Consider the following 18,034-nt stretch of genomic DNA (forward strand, 5'->3'; position numbering starts at 1 on the left):
CAGTTCCTACACCATCTAGCAATTTTTTTTGTTTGTTTTCTTACAACTCCATCTTTGCAAAGTAATCACAACGTCATGCCCCTCTCCCTAGACTTTAACTTCTCTCCCTGGATATGCACTGATTCCTCTTCTCCCTTCTATTGATACATAAGAGTCAAAGATGAACCTGAGACATGGATCATGGGAAGAATTTACCTCTGCTTATCGTAGTCATGTGTATCCTGTGCTGATGTGACTACATTGCAGCAACCTGATGATTTCTTCTAAGACAAAGGAGTGAGAGCCTGTTAATATATATACTGCTTACCCTGAAGGAAATGAGAAGCTGCCAACAGCTGAAGGTAAGTATCTGCTCCCTCGGTGTAATAAATAGTAGTCAGTACTTAATATTTTTCTCATTTTTCACTCAGGGATAAAAGATCTACTGCAGACATAGGGAACTGAACTGCTGCTGACTGTTGCTGTCTAACAGTTGGCAATCCTCTTTGAGTTCTTTTACAGCCCACAGTTTCAGAAAAATAGATCTATAGGACCTAACTAAAGGCTGCCATAGAGTAGTTAATGACAAGGGAAGAGGGAACATTTAAGTGCACTTTATTTAACTCAGCTGAAGACTCAATTGCAATGAGTAATCATATAATACCTAAGTTGAACAGCAGCTTTTGTTGAAAAGTCTAGTTAAAATAGGTTTTCCAGAGACTTTGTTTCTAATAACGGATGAAACTTTTGAGTAATAGAGAGAAATTGCCTATTAAACACTCTTGGAATTTCCTATTTTCGTTGCAGAAGACATAGAAACAGAACTGATAGCTTCACAGCTCTTATATTTGTGACTTATGATATACTATTTCCCACCTGTCAGGACAGTTTCAAAAGGAATATAAACAATTTAGAAAACAAACAAAAAACCACTTTACATATCTTTAGCTCCTCCACCCCACCCCACCCTCTTCTGATTAAACCTGCTGAAGACCTACTCATGCTAAAGCATCCTGACTATCAAGGTATTGTGATTCTTGATTCTTTCTGTATTTACGGTGGAGATCTATTTCCCCAAAATGGCTTGGGAATTTTCTCATTGTTAATAGTTTCTTCAGTTTTGAAAGTTCTTCCAATTTCAAAATACACAGTTTATTACATTTCCATAACTATATCCCTTTTGTTGAGAAAATGGGCATAGTGGTATAAGTTCATCTGTTACTAAAGTACAATATGCAGTAGAGTACATGGAGAGATTGAGTGAAATTTATCAACACTCACTTTCTCTAAGGCACTAATGAACACTTAAATTGGGATTTCTGAGGTGTTTTCTGAAAAAGCTCATTGATATAGTATATAATTTTGAGTAAGGACCATCTGTGACCAGGGGAATGGAGGTGTTTTGGAATGCTGATGATAAACTGCTTGATTCCACACATTCTATCTATTTTTAGGATTCATTTACTTCTGTGTTAACAGATCACTGCTGCTTAAATTTTGAAATAAGCACAGCTTATATGCTTCACTTAAACTTTGGACAAACTCGCAAGTTGGTAAATTTCAAAACAAAACTCCTATTGGATGCTATTCTTTTTTTCTGACCTTGTTACAAACTTGATCTAAACCCCACTAATGTTGATGTTTTAGATTTTTTCTTCTCTAATTACAGGGTATTTTTAATATCTAAATTATTACCTGCATTTGCTAGTAAAAATTCTTTTTTCAACTATTTTCACTCCCAGGCAAAAATATTTCTTCAGATTATCTAAGTTGTGGTTGCACAGCATAAAATTTATTAATTTCTCCTTATATGTCAGGAGCTGTATTGTAATCATTTCAACAATTTTTTAGTAGATCTGCTTCAGGCTGACTTACCTTGAACATGAGCTGAAAGTATCATAGCCAGTACATCATCAGTGTTTCCTGTAAGTAAATGAAAGCACATTTGTTTCCTGGAATCTTGGCATTTTATTTTTTTTTTGAAGTCATACAGTTTTTTGCCAAATTTTTCCCAAATTAAAAAATTCTCAATTTATATTATTGCTGTGAACCCCTGCCTGAACTTTATCTTGTTTGCACAAAGAGTGATAAACATGGAAGAAGGACTGAAGTGCAATTTCCACCATACCTATCAGTGTGCATCTTAACACTCTTATTTACTGACAGTGTATTAAAACTTGGTATTGCTATCTGTTAAAGGATTTACTCATTTTGCAAAAGTTTTCTGCAGCAGCATTCAGGGAGGTAGACACATAGAAATCAATTAGACTCTCCTGGGAGCTTGCTAATGGTTTGGGTAGGGTTTGTTTTTTTTTTTTTTTTTTTATAATAACAAGCACGAGTATTACAAAAAGCTTTTAACAGTTTCGTGTAAACATGAGAGACTTGGTTTATGCTAATGAAGTAACAAAAGCAATTAGCTTTTTAGGGTATTAAGTTGTTAGTCTGAAATATTTGCATATGAATATTTTCAGCACATACATTGTGCAGAAAATACACAAGACAACAGTGAAGTCACACAGTGCTAGCATGGAACATTCTAAGATACATACAAGAATAAATTCTCTGAAGATAATGTATTATGGTACATAAATGCTCCAGTGTCCTAGAAGTGATATGTATACAGTGTTAGCCAATGCACTAAATTATCTCCATTATACATTGTCGGAAAAGTGAGTATCACATATTTCAGATTACTTTGGATGTAAAGATGTCTTGTTTTAACAGCTACTAACAGAAAGCCTCCAAACGCAATGAGAATTCATCAAGCAGGTTACGAGCTTCAGGAAGCAAAAGCCAGACAACTGAGAATGTGGATGCAGCCAAACTCCACCTGCTGTGCTGCACCTTCTTCAGCAAGCTGAGGAAAAAGCAGCTCTGAAAATAAGAGTCTCAACACTTGTCAGGTACCTGGGGGAAGAAATCCCTTCTTGGTAATGAAAGAAGTGAAGAACAATAACCTTCTGGGGCCAGAGAAAGAACAGTGTAAGGGAAAGTGAAGAAAATCTTTCCCTGTAATCAATCTGTTTCAGCTAAAAATTACCTGCATTTTTCTGATCTGGCATGCTTTGCTTGAAGTTGTGGAAATCCCATATTTCTATTCCTTGCTGCTCATTTCCCATCTGTCTGATATTGTAAACCCTCTGGAAGAGTAAATTTGATAACCTTATAAGAGGCTGATGAAACACTGTTGGGAAAGAAGTAATGAACTCTTCCTAGAGTGACTCCAGGATATCCCCCCTTTCTCTGTGGCTTGTTTACAATTCTTAAGGCATAGAAGTAAGGGGAAACCACCCTCCTCCACTTCTCCCTCTGTCTTCAGTTTTCAATAGCTAGACAGAGGGAAATAGGGTTAAAGACCATTCCCCCCGTCTAGCTATTGAAAACTTAAGGAAAATATTCACACCTCAGCCTTCCCAGTCTGCTCACCTTCAAACTTTATATCCTTCTGCTAACACTTGGAATTTGTGACTTCCGGTAATTCATATTACAAATTTAACTGACTACTGATATATGTATTTATATAAGCGTATAACTCCATCAACATTTAAATATAACTGTATCTGATGTGATGTACAACTTAAAAAAAATCATTAATTTCTCTGTTCAACTTAAGAAATCAGTGCCTTTCCTTTTGGAACTTTCTCAGAACTGCTCTGTGCAGAGTGGATTTCACTCTGCATTGTTTGATTACCTTGAGTTTTTCTGTATCCTAAAGAAGTATGAACAATCAACAAAGGTCTGGCTCCCAGCGGTCTGACATACCTACATTGTCGTAATGGGACCTAACAATCTTCTCGAGATAAGTCTGCTAGTCAGCAACAATCAATCATTCCCTAATAGCCTGAAAAGACTAACAACTGGTATTCTTTTCTGCCACCAGATCCCGCTGGAAGGAATTTGCATGTGTGAAGAGCAGCCTACATCAGGTGCCCTTGCTGTGAACCCAGGCACGTCACAGTGTGTCTCACAGTTCTGAATGCAAACTCACAAAGGTCCTCCGCAGCATAGCTCATCCCAGTCTTTGAGTCAGGCTGAATTCAATTGTCAGCGCTTTACAACACTGTTACAATTGTTATTCTGTGGGGCCAAGATGACCGTGAAATACAGAGGCAAGCGCACTAGAAACTCTTGCTAATGATCATGTAATTCATTTTAGCTTCTATGTACGCGCAGGTAACTCATGACAAGCTTTATTATGATGAGTGTATCTGGAAGACAACGAAACCATCTCAGCTTCAGGTCATGTTTCCTAGCTTCACATCCAAGTTTTCCTATCAATAGCAATTTTATTTCACAAAGATACATAAAAATCCTATAAATCAGAGAAAGATACTTGGCAGCTGTAGCATCCAGTAAAAGAAAAGTTTCAAAGTTTATGCTGTAAATGAACAAAGGATGAAGAATTCTTCCTGTTAGCCCATGAAGAAATATGAACTTGTGTTAGCCTGAATAGCTTTGTCATTTAATTTTAATGTTACAGTGTTACAGTGTTTAGAGCGAGAAGGTCAGTAGAAATGTTACACAGATTTTATGCAGAAGCAGTAAAACGTTTCTTCTGCGTTGTTCTCTTTGCAGAATGTAAACTGTTATTTACAGCACCAGTTTAAGTGGTTTCCATTTACTTCTGAAGCCTCAAGTCATATAAAAAGTTTGACGAGGCCAGTATGCTCTCCAGGACAGAAAAGATGGATGATTACTGCTCAGTTGGTATCTCAGGATAGTATTCTCCTGTATGCTGACCAGAAGCAGTCAGAAAAGTCAGAAGGCACCACCCTAGGGCAAAACGCTGTCTCGTTTCCCTTTACAAATGTAAAGGGTGAAAGAGTATGGTAGTACAAATAACATAAATTGCAGGTGCTCCAGTAGCGTCAAAAGTTTCACCTCGCGGACACTCTCATTGTTTCAAAAGACAGGCATCCGCTTTGGTAGCAGTTGAAGCTAACTTCTGTGTCTTTCTTCTTCATTTGGTGAAGCTACTAGACAAATGTGGAGTGTTAAGTCATGATGACCGGGGGAGACTTTATGTGGGATGTGAGGAATAGATCCTTCAGTCTGCCATCATCACTTTTATCATGATCGAGACCTGAGTCTTGATGGGGACAGAAGAATAGTTAGTTCCACATCAGCAAGTTTTCCAAAGGGGAAAGCTCAAAGTGTTCTGAAAGTGGTAAAGTGATCCTGAAACCACACAAATCCTCTGTTGTGAATCAGAAGCAGGACATCAGGTAACAGATTTGTACCAGAAGGGCAGGATGCTTCTTCTTTGAGGTTCTTATCTCTCTTCTGAGATCAGAAGAAGGAGGAAGCCATCAGTCCAGCCTCAAGAAGTGCTGGATAAAAGGCACAAGAAATCTAATCACTGCCCCGGTGCTGCTAACTTAAGATGGTGAGGGACTGTAAGCCATGCATGGTCAGTTCGAACAGTTAACTTGATAGGGGAACAGCAGGCTATAAATGAATGTGTAGACTGTGTGGCAATAGGTCAGCCAAAGAGGATGAATGCTGTGAAGAAAAATGCACAGGGAGAAAGTGCAAAGTGCTTGCTAATAAGATGTGGAGCTGCCGCACTAGTCATACTGAGAGAAAGGATCTCAGGAATATTATTAAACAGCTATAAGAGACATATTTGGCAAATGGTTGAATTTTCTAGTAAAACATGTAATTCTTTAAGAGGAAAGTGTGACAGGAGTTTATGGCATCTTGGGTGCTGTGGCTGCTAGAATAAGATAGTGGAGGGATGACAATTTGCTGCTGAAGTACTTCTTAAAAACTCCAGTTGGTAGAATATTAACTTCTTTACAGGTTGAAAAGGCAAAAGATTGAAATTGCCTGAGGTTTCCAGGCAAAATGGGGTAGACAGCATTTTTCAGGACTCATATGGAGACTCAGACCTGTTAACAAACCTGATTCCTGTGGGAAATGAGGTGATTAACTTCCTTCATATTGTCAGGCTCCCAGTTTCCATATAAAATGAGTAATGTGGTCAACCAGTAATCAGTGGAGTCAGTAAACCTCCCTCAGTGGTCCACGAGGCTTTGCATGACAACAGAGCAGGATCTCTTTTAGTAAATACAGTGAAAACCCGGAGTGCAGGAGTAGAAAACCTGAAAATGGCTACAGATAAGGTGGGGAGTGGGAGATGTTTGTGTGACTCAGTGTACTTCAGGGGTGCTGTTTGGAAAAACAAGGACTTACTGACAGCCTGAGAGGCTCCAATTGCCAGCTTCCCAGTAGATTTCTGCACCCCAAATTGGTTAGTTACTGATTGGCAGATTCAGCATAGCTGCACAAACAAGGCTTCAGAGCATAATTATCACAGTCCTCATGGCAGACTCAGGTGCCCGGAACACTATGAGCTGATGATGACAGTGGGAGAATATTAACTCTTGGCAGAGATGTCTGGATGTCAGTGCTCCACTTCAGAAAAATTTGTGCTCACATCTGTTTATAGCAGGCCCATATGACTGTGTGGTCCTAGAGGATGGTGCCGTCTACAGTCCAGAGAGGTCTATTTGCTTGCTGCATTCCATAACCTCAGCACAGGTGGAGAAAGTGGTACCTACCGGAGGCTGAAATTCTGGTGAACAGAAGTTTCTGTGAATAATTCATCTTGAAACCTATGCTTAGTGGACCCACGGTGTCTCCTGGGAGACGCTGTTCAGTACTGAATTAGCAGTAAAGGAATTCAGAAACAAGGAGCTTGATTCAGCTGGAAAAAAAAAAAAGCCGTTTATAATGAAGCTCTGCATATTTCTTCCTAGGGGTTTTTGTTTATGAATTATTCCTTTTAAAAATGAAAACTATTAGTTAGGTGACATGGGAGAGTTGCTTATTTACGTTCCTAATATTTATTAATATTTTATTGGTCTTGCTATCACATTTCTCAAGAATGCAACCCACATAATCACAGAAACACTCTCATCAGTACCCCACATCACTCACTGCGATTGCACATGATTAAAGACAGAGGAATATCTCACAAGATGCAAAGGCTATGATTGCATCAGAGCACATGTAGGCTAACCATCTGATCTGAATGTATTATATATATGTGTGTGTGTTTCCACACACTGTGAATGACATTGACTGCTGAGAACTGTACACAGATTATAAAAGGAAAAGTTTAACCAATCTTATTTGCAAAAGGATGTCTAAATAATAATTTGTGGTCTTTAAATTTGAGACGAATAATATGTGTTCTGCAAGGTAGCCAAACCTTGCTTTTCACACAGGACTTTCAACCTGAAGGATTCCAGAACCAGAATTGTTTAGTTCCTAATGAGACAAAGTCCTAGTGTTTCCAAGTCCTTCGTTCCATATAAAAAAATAAATACTACAAACCTGTCATTGAAATAATACTTATTTAGTAATAATACACAATAATAGTCATCCAGATAAATACATCTTGCTGCTGTGTCTTGTGTCTAGCCAACTCTCAAACACAGCTTGTGAACTTCTAGATAAAATACTCAATCAAAGCATAATAACTTATTAATCATGGTAGCTAGCTATTTCTAAAACCCAGGGAAAGTGAGAGAAGTATTGCTTTTTTTTTCTTATTGCACTTTCTATCAGCTCTTGAGTAAGATTGGTATCATGAAGATGAGAACAGTAATCCACCTATCCTTGGGAATTGTTCAGAACCCTAATTGAGTGGATTTTGATGAGGACTTTTCCTACTGTTATTCTATCCTGGATGCTGCAACTGATGACCATATGAAGATTTTCTAGAATTTACATGGATGTCATCTGAAGATTTGTCCGGATGAATGGGGACTACATGCTGCCCTAGAATACACTTATAATCCATTTCTTCTGTGCTACTTATTTAAAACAAATCTTACATAAAACCTCTTATTTCCCTTATGCACTGATTTAAATGCATTTCCTGACTGATATTGACCAGTCAATGTGAGTGAAATAAATCACATTTCGATGGTTGGACTAGGTGATCTTGTAGGTCTTTTCCAACCTAGCTAATTCTATGATTCTATGATTCTAAATCAAGTTATACGTCTGGAAAAAAGAGCAGGGGAAAACTATATGTGGATAGAGACAAGTCATTATGAAGACCTCACATAGTTTATGTAGTGTAAGAATACATACTTCAATTCTGCCTACTCAATGAAGATAAGTGAGTATGAGAGATATCAGAGCACAGGTGTGAGAGAATCGCATCAGATAAGTGCTACTCATGGATGGCAACTTCTTACTTCCTGAAAAAAGAGCACTCTTGCACAAAAGTGCCGTGTTTGTTGAAAGAGTTCCACCTGTGAAAAAAGTCAACGAGACCACCCTTAAAGGCCTCAGTAGTAGGAAATGAGGATTTTGAATGGGTTCTGGCTTGAGAGAACCTGACATTTCCAGGAAAGGGAGCCAATACCTCATTCTCCTGAACTGACCATGACCATTGCTTGAATAAGGGTGCCACTGTGAATAAAATCTCTAGATCACCAACAGCTAGCAGTGTATTCAATGTGATACAGAAGACCTCGTGATCAAATAATATATTAAAGCATGGGAGTCCAACCTTTTTGGTTGCCTAGGCCACAATGGGTGAAGAGGAACTGTCTTGGGCTGCTTATAAAATATAGAATATGTAGGTTGCTCCCAAAGTAATGCCTCCTATTTATTTCCATGGAAACTACAACAGATATAAAGAGCATAACACTATTTGAGACAGCAAATTCTCAGCTACAAAACACTGTTTTTCAACATAGTCACCACCATTAGCTGTGCATTTTAACCAGCAATGAACACAAGCTTGCTTACTGCATATGTAAAAATCTGCATGGCTGTTCAGAACATGGCTGGTCTTCGTGTCTCTGTTGCCACTGCTGAAAAGCATCACCCACCACCTCAGATTTCTCACATCCACTCTTTGGTCTCCATAAACATTCCACAAGGATTGATGAATGCCAGTGGGTGCCATTTTTTCCTCACTGAAAAAGTCATCTTCCCCAAAAAATCATTATTTCTTCCATGTCAGATGCCATTTTGTCAGACTGCCCTTCTGCTGCTATCTGTCATATGGCAACAAAATGTAGTGGAATACTGGTGGGAAGGTTCATCCTCTAGTGCCACACCACCAACATCATGACCTTGTGAGCTAACATAACAAAATAAGAAGTATTACTTTTGGAGCAGTCTTCATATAATTAATGTACACAACTAACAAAACTTACTTATATATATATATTATTAAAACATAAAAAATAGAAGGCAACTAAAACATAAAACTAGTAGGTTGCATATGTATGTTTTAAAGTGTGCAACCGTGTGAGCTCTTTTGGAGTGTGGCCAAACATTGGCAGCAAGTCAATTGTGAGGTTAAGTCTGTCGTGTTTGTTTTTTAATTTTCATTTTTCTTCAAATTCATACTATCGTGTGTAATAAAAAATGTGGCTATTCTTGCAGACTTCCTTGTGTTGTAATAATTCAGAAGAACCCTTCCAAAGGAAAGTTTGTGATATTATTTTCCTTTAATGTGGAACAAATAGAAGTTGTTTTATTCAACAATCATTTTGCATAGGTTCAATGAGTCTTTATATACATGTATTAAAAAAAAGTACACAAAACTACATAAAGTATACACAAAAATGATTTTGAGTACATAAGGTAGAAATTTTGCATTTATAATAATGCAAAAAAAAAACTTTGGGAGGGTAGATTTCTAATTTATTTTATAGCATTTATCTTTTGGCTTTTTCGTTTGTTTATTCTGTAAGAGGTAATTGCGGGATTTTGAAAAAAAATTAATGTAATTTAATATAGGCAAAAAATCATAATACATTCTTGGTAACAGAGCATACCTGTTGAACAGTGCCATACACACAACAACAGTAAATGTGTATTTAGTATTCTTCAATTCTAACATATATTATAAAGCAGAAAAACAGATATTACAGGTTACGCTGAGGGCTTTGCTAATGATAAAACTCTTGTGTAAGGAAGTTTTGCAGAAATTGCTGAGTTATGGGTGTTGGCTAAACATGGCTCAAACCTTGACACAGACAAGGGTAAAGAACGGGAAAAAGGGGGAAAAAAAAGGATTTACACACACATAAACACACACACAAATTTATGAATAGAAAACAGCAGTTTAAAAATGATGTTCTGGACATTTGAAATAGAACACCCAAAGCCAGGGTGTTTAAAGTTTTGTAGAAAAACTTTCCTTTAAGGAAAAGCTACTGACATTGATTATAAGTTAGAAGTTTAAGTGTCCTCCACTGTGATGGGAAATAAGTATATTTTTCATCACTATAATAAAAACTAGTTGCTCCTTTTAAAAAACATTCAGTTACCACCAGGTTGACCTAAAAACAGAAGAGAATTAGAGCTTTAATTACAGTTCCATTTATAAGAATCGTTAGTGAAGCATTCACTTTTAGCATTACAGATACTTTCAAGCTGAATTTATACAATGAAGAAGAGCTGCAGCAGCATAAAAAAAATGAGTTTCTATAGAATATTCATAATAATTATAATGAATCACCAAACACTACTTCTCTCTTGTGACACTGTCTTAGCAGATACTTACTTGAGTATTAAGTACTTACTGGCTTGTCTAAAAGCACCTTTGCTTTTTATTTTCAGCTTGAGTAAAAGCAGCTATTTCTTCAGGAATTATACATTTTATATACTTCCCAACATACCAGTTTTTTTCATTGAAAAAAAAGACTATAAAATTACTAATTTACAGTGTAGGTAGAACACAGAATATCACCATCTATTTTACTAAATCAAATGTATCAATAACCTTGTAGCCTCTTTGAAAGTTAACATAGCCAACAGGGAAACTCCAAATAATTACACAAGCAGTAATGTAAGAGAATAATATCTGTAATTGGAAGAGGATATAAAGGCAAGTTTGTTGTTTCTGCTGCAAAATAAAACTCCCACCTCTCATACTTCTCAGATTCCTCAGGCTTGTTTTCTTTTCCTCTAGAAAATATTGTGCTTCTCAGCTGTCTATGTCTAGACACATACTGTACCATATGATTGTGTAAGATTACACTGTGTCATTTCATGTACTAGAGGTGTTGAAAGTAAATGTATAGCAAAGCAAAAGTGATGTTCCAATGTCTTATTTCTGTATAGGAAAATACCATGAGGCTCAGAATTTTAATCCCTCCCTCCTACAGACAGCATCATTATTGAATGGCATTTGAGTCTTTTTAAAATTAGGACTATGACAGGAACCAGAAAGCTCATGGTCCTGTTTTCTGACTCAGAAGTGCACAGATGGTTTCAGAGTGGAGAGCTAAAATTAAGACTCTTTTCTACATTAGGCAATATCATTATGTAATGAACAGAGGATTCCTTTATCCCTGAAAAAGGAAGGGACCCACAGTCTAGATGCCTCACTTTACCCTCTGTTCCCCTAGGCAACTCTGAATAGGCTGTAGTAAGTGGCTGAGCACTTTATTTAAGAAACGAAATAAATCAGTGGATGCTTTTGATCACACAACAGCACTGAAACAATAAACATCTGTAAAAATCTTTGCTATCAATCACTATTTCTCATTCCTGTGTTTGTCTGAGAAAGGCAAATGAAGCTCACACCATTTTGATATGAAGGATATTGTTAGGAAATCCAGTCTTTTCCCTATGTGCATTCTTTCATTAACATTAGGGAAAATAAGCTCCTCTTGTTTTACCATAAAAGGCAGACTCACATGGTCAAAGGAACAATTTTATTTTATTTTATTTTTTATTTTGTTTCTTTGCCTTCATCAGGTGCAGACTTGCTCAAAAAGATATTCCTAGACAACTGCAGTCACATTCTCTGCTCTAGCATGCATTCTTCTATTTCCATTAAATTCTTTCCTTTTCCCAACTTATTTAACACCCCACACCTCCCACACCTGTTTATTCTTTCTCTGTAGCCTCAAATTTGCTGATATTATTTGATATTTCCTGTGTGGTTTCACCAGTATTTTTGGGTGTGTGTGTTAGTCAGAAACTCCATTGAGTAATTCCCTTTTGTTCTTCATAATTTTTTCCATTTTTGATTTATGAGTACAGCCACCCATCATCACTAGTTATCTGAAAAGATGCAAACTGATACTACAGACTACAATAAATTAAACTTCTTTACATCAAAATTTTTTATTGAAGCTAACAAGTGTACACTCTAACTTTTGTGTTGTTTCTGTTCTTGAGGAGGGGTTTCCCTTTTCCTACAGGGAAATTAAAATTGCAATGACAATATGGATGAGACCTATGCTAGCGTTTTACAGAAATACCTGTCTCAAAATATCTACCACTTGCCTTGACTTGGTCTGCGTGTCTGGTTTCAGCGGGTACAAGCTAAACTTCTTTCAGAAGAAGGTGATAGGGAAACCCTAGTTCAAATATTTTTAACTCCATTGACAGTGCCACATATCTAATTATGGACTGCATTACAAGAAATCACTAAGTGGTGGCAATGCCATGAAATGACTGCAAATTAGAGGTTCAGTGACTGAGAGACCAGTGTCAGCTAGTAGTGCCAGTCACCACATCTTACTCTTCAGGGACCTCATCATTGTAAAGAAGACTGCAATCACTGCTACTCCTAACTCTAATTAGACAGCGATATATAAGAAAATCTGCAACACACAAGGTGATTTTTTTCAGTCCATCTCCTACATCTTTTGCTCTTGACTGGTCAATCTTATCTACGTCAACATACAGAGCAAAATCAGAAGGACCCACTGCAGTTCTACATAGCGTAGCCATGCTGGTAGACCTGCACTAAACGGAAAATTGTCAGCCTTGCACACATCAACTTTTTTTTTTTTAATCTAACCCCTGCAGCTGAGTGGTCAGCGTGTACACTTTTATCACTTTCAGGGGATGAACTATACTATACTATAGGTATACTATACTATAGGTAGCAAAATGAGCAGTATGAAACTCACTTGTTCAGAGTCCTGGACAAAAGGTCATGGGACCTTTTTAACTGACAATGCACTGGGTACATGGTGAAAAAGAAAATAAATGAAAAGATGATAAAAAAGATGCAAAGTGGAAAAAAAAATCAGCATATAGGTAGCATGATGTCAAGACCTGCCTCTGGTGAGATCTCAAGTGTGGCATAGCAGACACTAGGGTACAAGGCCATCTGGAGTAGCAATAGCCCGTCAGTCCAAAATAAATATAGTGTTATCTGCAGAATAAACAGAAATATTTCCTGAAATGAGAAATGGGACTGGAAATTCTGGAACGGAAATTCTGGGGCTGAAGTAAGTTTTTCCAGAAGAAGGGGTTGCTGGAATATTCATGTTCCAATGCTAAGAAATGTTTCTGGTTATGCATAATTTACTGGAGTAGACATAGTCTCAGAGGAAATGTTAATAATAATTAAATTTCCTTCCTTCTAGTTTTCCTTTTAGTATTTTACCCTAACATACGCTCTCTCCAGTACAATCCGAAGTTGTACTATGGGACGGCAGTGGAAGCATGATCTCAATAAAGTAAAAGCAAAGGGAAGGAAGAACTTTCATAGTAGACTGATTATTGGCATATTCTGTTTAATGATGAGCACAGAAAATACAAAAATGTAGCCCAGGCTTATGTGGAATTCCACTCCAGGACTGTGGGAGTTTATTAAGGTAAAATCAAGATAAATGCAAAACATTATGCAGAAAACATATAGTCAGAGATTTTTAAAAATAAAACAATATTCTCAACATCCTAATAGAAGCATGAGGAGCTCACCAGAAACTGATTTTAGACTATGCTTTCCTTCAATTACAATTAACAGTTTTCTAGCACAAATACTGCTGTGCTCTGCTGTGGCCAGTACACAGTATTTTTCTAAGCGGGAGATACTATCATCAACAATGTGTTCCATCCAGTTGTGAAGACTAGTTAGGTTTGTCTTTTACAAGTCTTCTCACTTAGCATTACATCTTAAAAATATTTTCAATCAATCATGCAAATAATGGTTTAACCACATGTAGCAAGCAAACTTAGGACAAACTCAAGAATTTGGTGGCTTTTATTATGCAACACAAAGAGCTGTAGCAGCATTCACATAGGTTGCAAAAACATTCAAGGAAATAAATGGGAAGAAATGCATTTTTCTGAACTGGACACTATGAAACAAACAAATGAATGAACAAACAAACAAACAAAAAAGATTCACAAATCTGCAGCAGCTGCCATTCATAGAAGCTGTATTTTATTTTCAGCTGAATGGCAGTACTCTTGCACACTGTATTTCTAGGTGAATAAAACCATATTTTCTAAGGTCAGCTATTGAGACATATTTGTTTTCTGTTTTCCTTGTAAAACTTAATTTTCTATTTACAGGTATTTGATAACTTCACATGGTCTCTAATAGTAACATTGTTATAATTCTTCATCTGGACAAAATGTTTTGTCAATTGCACTAATAGACCTACGGACCATTTCAAGAAGCACCTATTTGTTCTTATCAGTGATGGCAGCAATGATCTAAATGAAGGAAAGGAAATAACTGTAATGGCTAGAGACAGACAGAAATATTGGAATTGCTGTAACTATCACAAGTAGTTTTTGAACTGGTTGAAAAGAGTAAATGTATCAGAAATATAAACTGGTGGAAGATTGAAAAGAACATAAAGAAAAGAAAGGGGCAACTATGACCTTATTGGATTACAAATTTAAAAAAATCTAGAGGAATACCTCACTTCTAAGATGATTTTTAAAATTATTTTTATATCCTTTGTGCTTTAAGAAATCATCAATAATCACATAATGAAGTGTTGTGAAAAGAAAGAGTGAAATCTTCCCACAACATGCCAACTACTTTTCTGACTCAATTTGCAAATTCCAAGATGCGTAACATTTACAAAAACTTCTGCTTTATAAGCACACATGACACACTAAAAATATTGCCTGAGAAATAGAAATTAAAGGTTTCAATCAAGTCTAGAACTAATTCGACATTACAAGGAGTTTTATGTGGATGTCATCAAATGACTACTACAGGCTCTCGCTTAGATCAAAGCACACTTAAATGCTTAGCCAGCTCCAAAACCAGGCTCAGTGCAAATTGTGTTCAGAAAAGAGCAAAAATAATTTAACCTGGATTCTAATTACTGCACAAAATACTAGTTTGATCTTCGTTGTGATGTGGAAATGGCTGGTTTTTGTTTGTTGGTTGGTTTATTTTCTGTTTTTATTCTTTTCAAGAGGACCAAGTATTTCACAGTTCAAAATTTAAGAAAAATTACCATGCTTTCTACTTTTTTTGTGTGAAACAGATGACTCTTTAGCCATTCTGACAAGTTCTAAGTTGAAGAGGTGTTCCAGGTGGCAACCATTCCATACACTGGACATTAATTAGATTTGAGAAGAGATATTTTAGCCCCACAACACATATCATATGCATTTGAAATTTCTGTTTCTGTTCCCATCAGATCTTCAAACTGAAAATAATTTCTGATTCATATAATCAGCAGTATGTGATCAATTCTCAGAATGGACAAGGAATTTTCGTTTTTTTTTCCCATAACACTGCTCAATGCTGTTCTCAGTACTCATTTATGCAATTTTAAGTGTACTTGTTGTGATATTTTTCTGAAATCTGTGAGTAAAATTCTTACTGGATTTCTCAAACCAAACAAGTTGCTGATAATCAAAATACATTAAACTCAATGTTTGCTCAGTCCCTTGTTGTATTAGGCAAAAAGCGGGGCATTCAGGATGTAACGTGAAAGGTCCTTCCCCATTTCGCTTGCTATTGGTTGACCTACTTACTTGAACCCGTGATGTAAGAAGGAGAGGCTGTACCTCTTTGTTTTAATAACAATGTGTATGACCACTCTACATATGGCTTTTCGGAAGTGAGTGGACAGAGCGGGATGTTCAATATGATTGGCCAGTAGCTTGCGTGAGCTTCTGGAACAGTCTAGTAAAAGATAAGAAATACTATATAGTTCTGTAACTTTTACCAATAAACGCCATTTTACTGTTCATCATATTGGTGTCTATATGCAGTATTTGGCCTGGACCAGACTTTTGGTCTCAGCGTGCAAGGACGAAATACAGAGGGTTGCCTGCATTCGGCTACAGTCCCTTGACTGCTGAGTCACTTTTTATTGACAGAAAAATATGCCAACCTTTTTTGAAAAGAGTACTGAGAGAGTATATGCAGCATAACCGCATTTCCACAATTTGTACTGTAATCAGTATGTACCTCTCCAGAATCTGGCAGAACTACAACAGTATCCTCTGCAATTAACATACTCTTTGCTTCCTTCCCAGGAGGATCAATCTGTATATCTGTATCAGCAGTTTGACTCCTTTGATATGAGTCCCAATCATATCCAATTGTCTCATACTGATTTAGGTCTCAGCAATTCTACTTCATGCAGTTGAATTCCTTTACAGGAAGCTAAATCTGCAGTACCAATGCTAGTATATATCCAATAGAGCAAAACTTCATGTAAAGTTGCAGTACCAGAAACCTTTTGTTTGGCACATAGTATGTACGCACAAACCATTTGAAAGTTATGCAATAAACAGGAGATACGACTGTAAACCTGTAAACTGCTCTGTGCCTATATAGGGGAACAAATGCTGTGAGTAACTTTCCATTTGTCCTTCAGTTCCAAACCTCTACAAATTTTCTTTTTTTTCTCTTATATATTATCTTTCCTTCATATTTCACATTTCCTTTCTTACCACCAATCTAAGGAGCAAGTCCCAGCCATAAGCAAGCAAAATAAAGAGGATGTGAAGGATGATTTCAAGATTTGAAACATAACTTTGTCCATACAGAACTTCTCATTTCAATATTAAATAAAGTGAAGTAATTTCAGATTAATGCAAAATAACAGAAAGATGTTATTTGTATTTCCTAGATATTATTTTTATTTCTTTTTCTGTCTGACCACAGTTTTAAATGAAAATATTAAGACTAGCTTGGGCAGCTTGATGAACACTTTGGCAATACTTTGAATTAAAATTTTAAAATTATTCATGTCCAGACTCATAAATTTCATTTTTCTTACATTTAACTTGAAAAACATTCTATTCACAGTTTTTTGTCTATAGCACATTTTTTCTGTTAACCAAAACTAAATAATTTACATGTATTTAAATAAAAAATAGCTCAATATTTAGCCAACAGCCTTTTTTGAGATTTTATCTGTAAACAGCACTGTAGGTTTTCCAGTTCTTTTATGTCAAAAATGTATTTAATATGACTAAAGTTAAAAAAAAATAGTTTTATCTTCATCATTTACACAGAAGCAGGTCTTTTTATTATCTTTCAAAAGTGTTTCAACAACATTTAGATGAGACCTCTAGTGTCGCATATAAATTCATGGAAAATTTATGGAAAAAATTCCTTTAACAAAGAATGTATTACAGAATTAATATTAAAGAAAAATAAATAACTTTAATAATCTTACTCACTTTACATACAGTACATATGTCATTAATAATCTTTATGTTTTTAAATGTACAACTTTTTGTTCCTGCATCCTCCAAGTAAGAATTTTAATGACCAATATATATCAGATCTCAGAAGTACATAAACATCACCAAGTGTATTGTTAGTGCTCTCCATCTTAGATTAATCTTCATTTTAAAATCCAAAGAATTTGAATTTTTTTATAAAATAGCTTTGTAAGCAATAATGAAAGTTTATTTTAATTAAAAAGTACTGTTGTACAGATATACTGGTGATTAGATCACGCTGTTAAACTCTCAGCTATCAGTTAGTTATAAAAATAGACACAGAGATCTAAATATAATATTTTCTTCAATTGTGGGTATAAGCAAAATTGAGATAATCTACTCAGCATTCAACAACTAGAAAGCAGCCTAGAATCTAATATTAACTTCAATATAATCAAGTGTTCTAAGTGTGTCTATGTTTACCAAGGCTAATGTATTGAAATAGGTTCAGAGTGACTCATTTTTCATTTTAGATCATATTCATGTATGTTGCACAAAAAGTTTGATCTGATTATCATGTCCTAACATTTGTTCCAAGAACAATCTGTCTGACAGAACAATCTGTCTAGATCATAGGTCTAACCTGTGGCCTATGGGCTGCACATGGCTC

The 18,034-nt window shown here is 36.1% G+C and overlaps 2 long non-coding RNA genes across 7 annotated transcripts in view; one reads left to right on the forward strand and one right to left on the reverse strand.

Moving 5' to 3' along the window:
- LOC110394853 overlaps positions 1-3,866 on the reverse strand; it is a 47,086-nt gene extending 43,220 nt beyond the window's left edge. For 2 of the 3 annotated variants that reach the window (XR_002435968.1, XR_002435967.1), the window contains exons 1-3: positions 3,745-3,866; positions 3,023-3,122; positions 1,855-1,902 (exon numbers count right to left, since the gene is read on the reverse strand). This is a non-coding gene — a long non-coding RNA (uncharacterized LOC110394853). Of the gene's footprint in view, positions 1-1,854; positions 1,903-3,022; positions 3,123-3,673 lie in introns of all 3 variants that reach the window. The other variant, XR_002435969.1, reaches the window with a different exon arrangement.
- On the forward strand, positions 322-6,792 carry LOC110394852. Of its 4 annotated transcripts, none has more exons than XR_002435966.1 (4): positions 322-1,004; positions 1,831-1,904; positions 2,690-2,885; positions 3,863-6,792. It is a non-coding gene; the product is annotated as an uncharacterized LOC110394852 (long non-coding RNA). The 4 variants fall into 4 exon arrangements; XR_002435965.1 differs by having other exon boundaries at positions 325-1,004; positions 1,834-1,904; XR_002435964.1 differs by having other exon boundaries at positions 330-1,004; positions 2,707-2,885.

This window comes from Numida meleagris, chromosome 2 (genome assembly GCF_002078875.1).
Source record: "Numida meleagris isolate 19003 breed g44 Domestic line chromosome 2, NumMel1.0, whole genome shotgun sequence".
In the NCBI taxonomy this organism is placed as follows: domain Eukaryota; kingdom Metazoa; phylum Chordata; class Aves; order Galliformes; family Numididae; genus Numida; species Numida meleagris.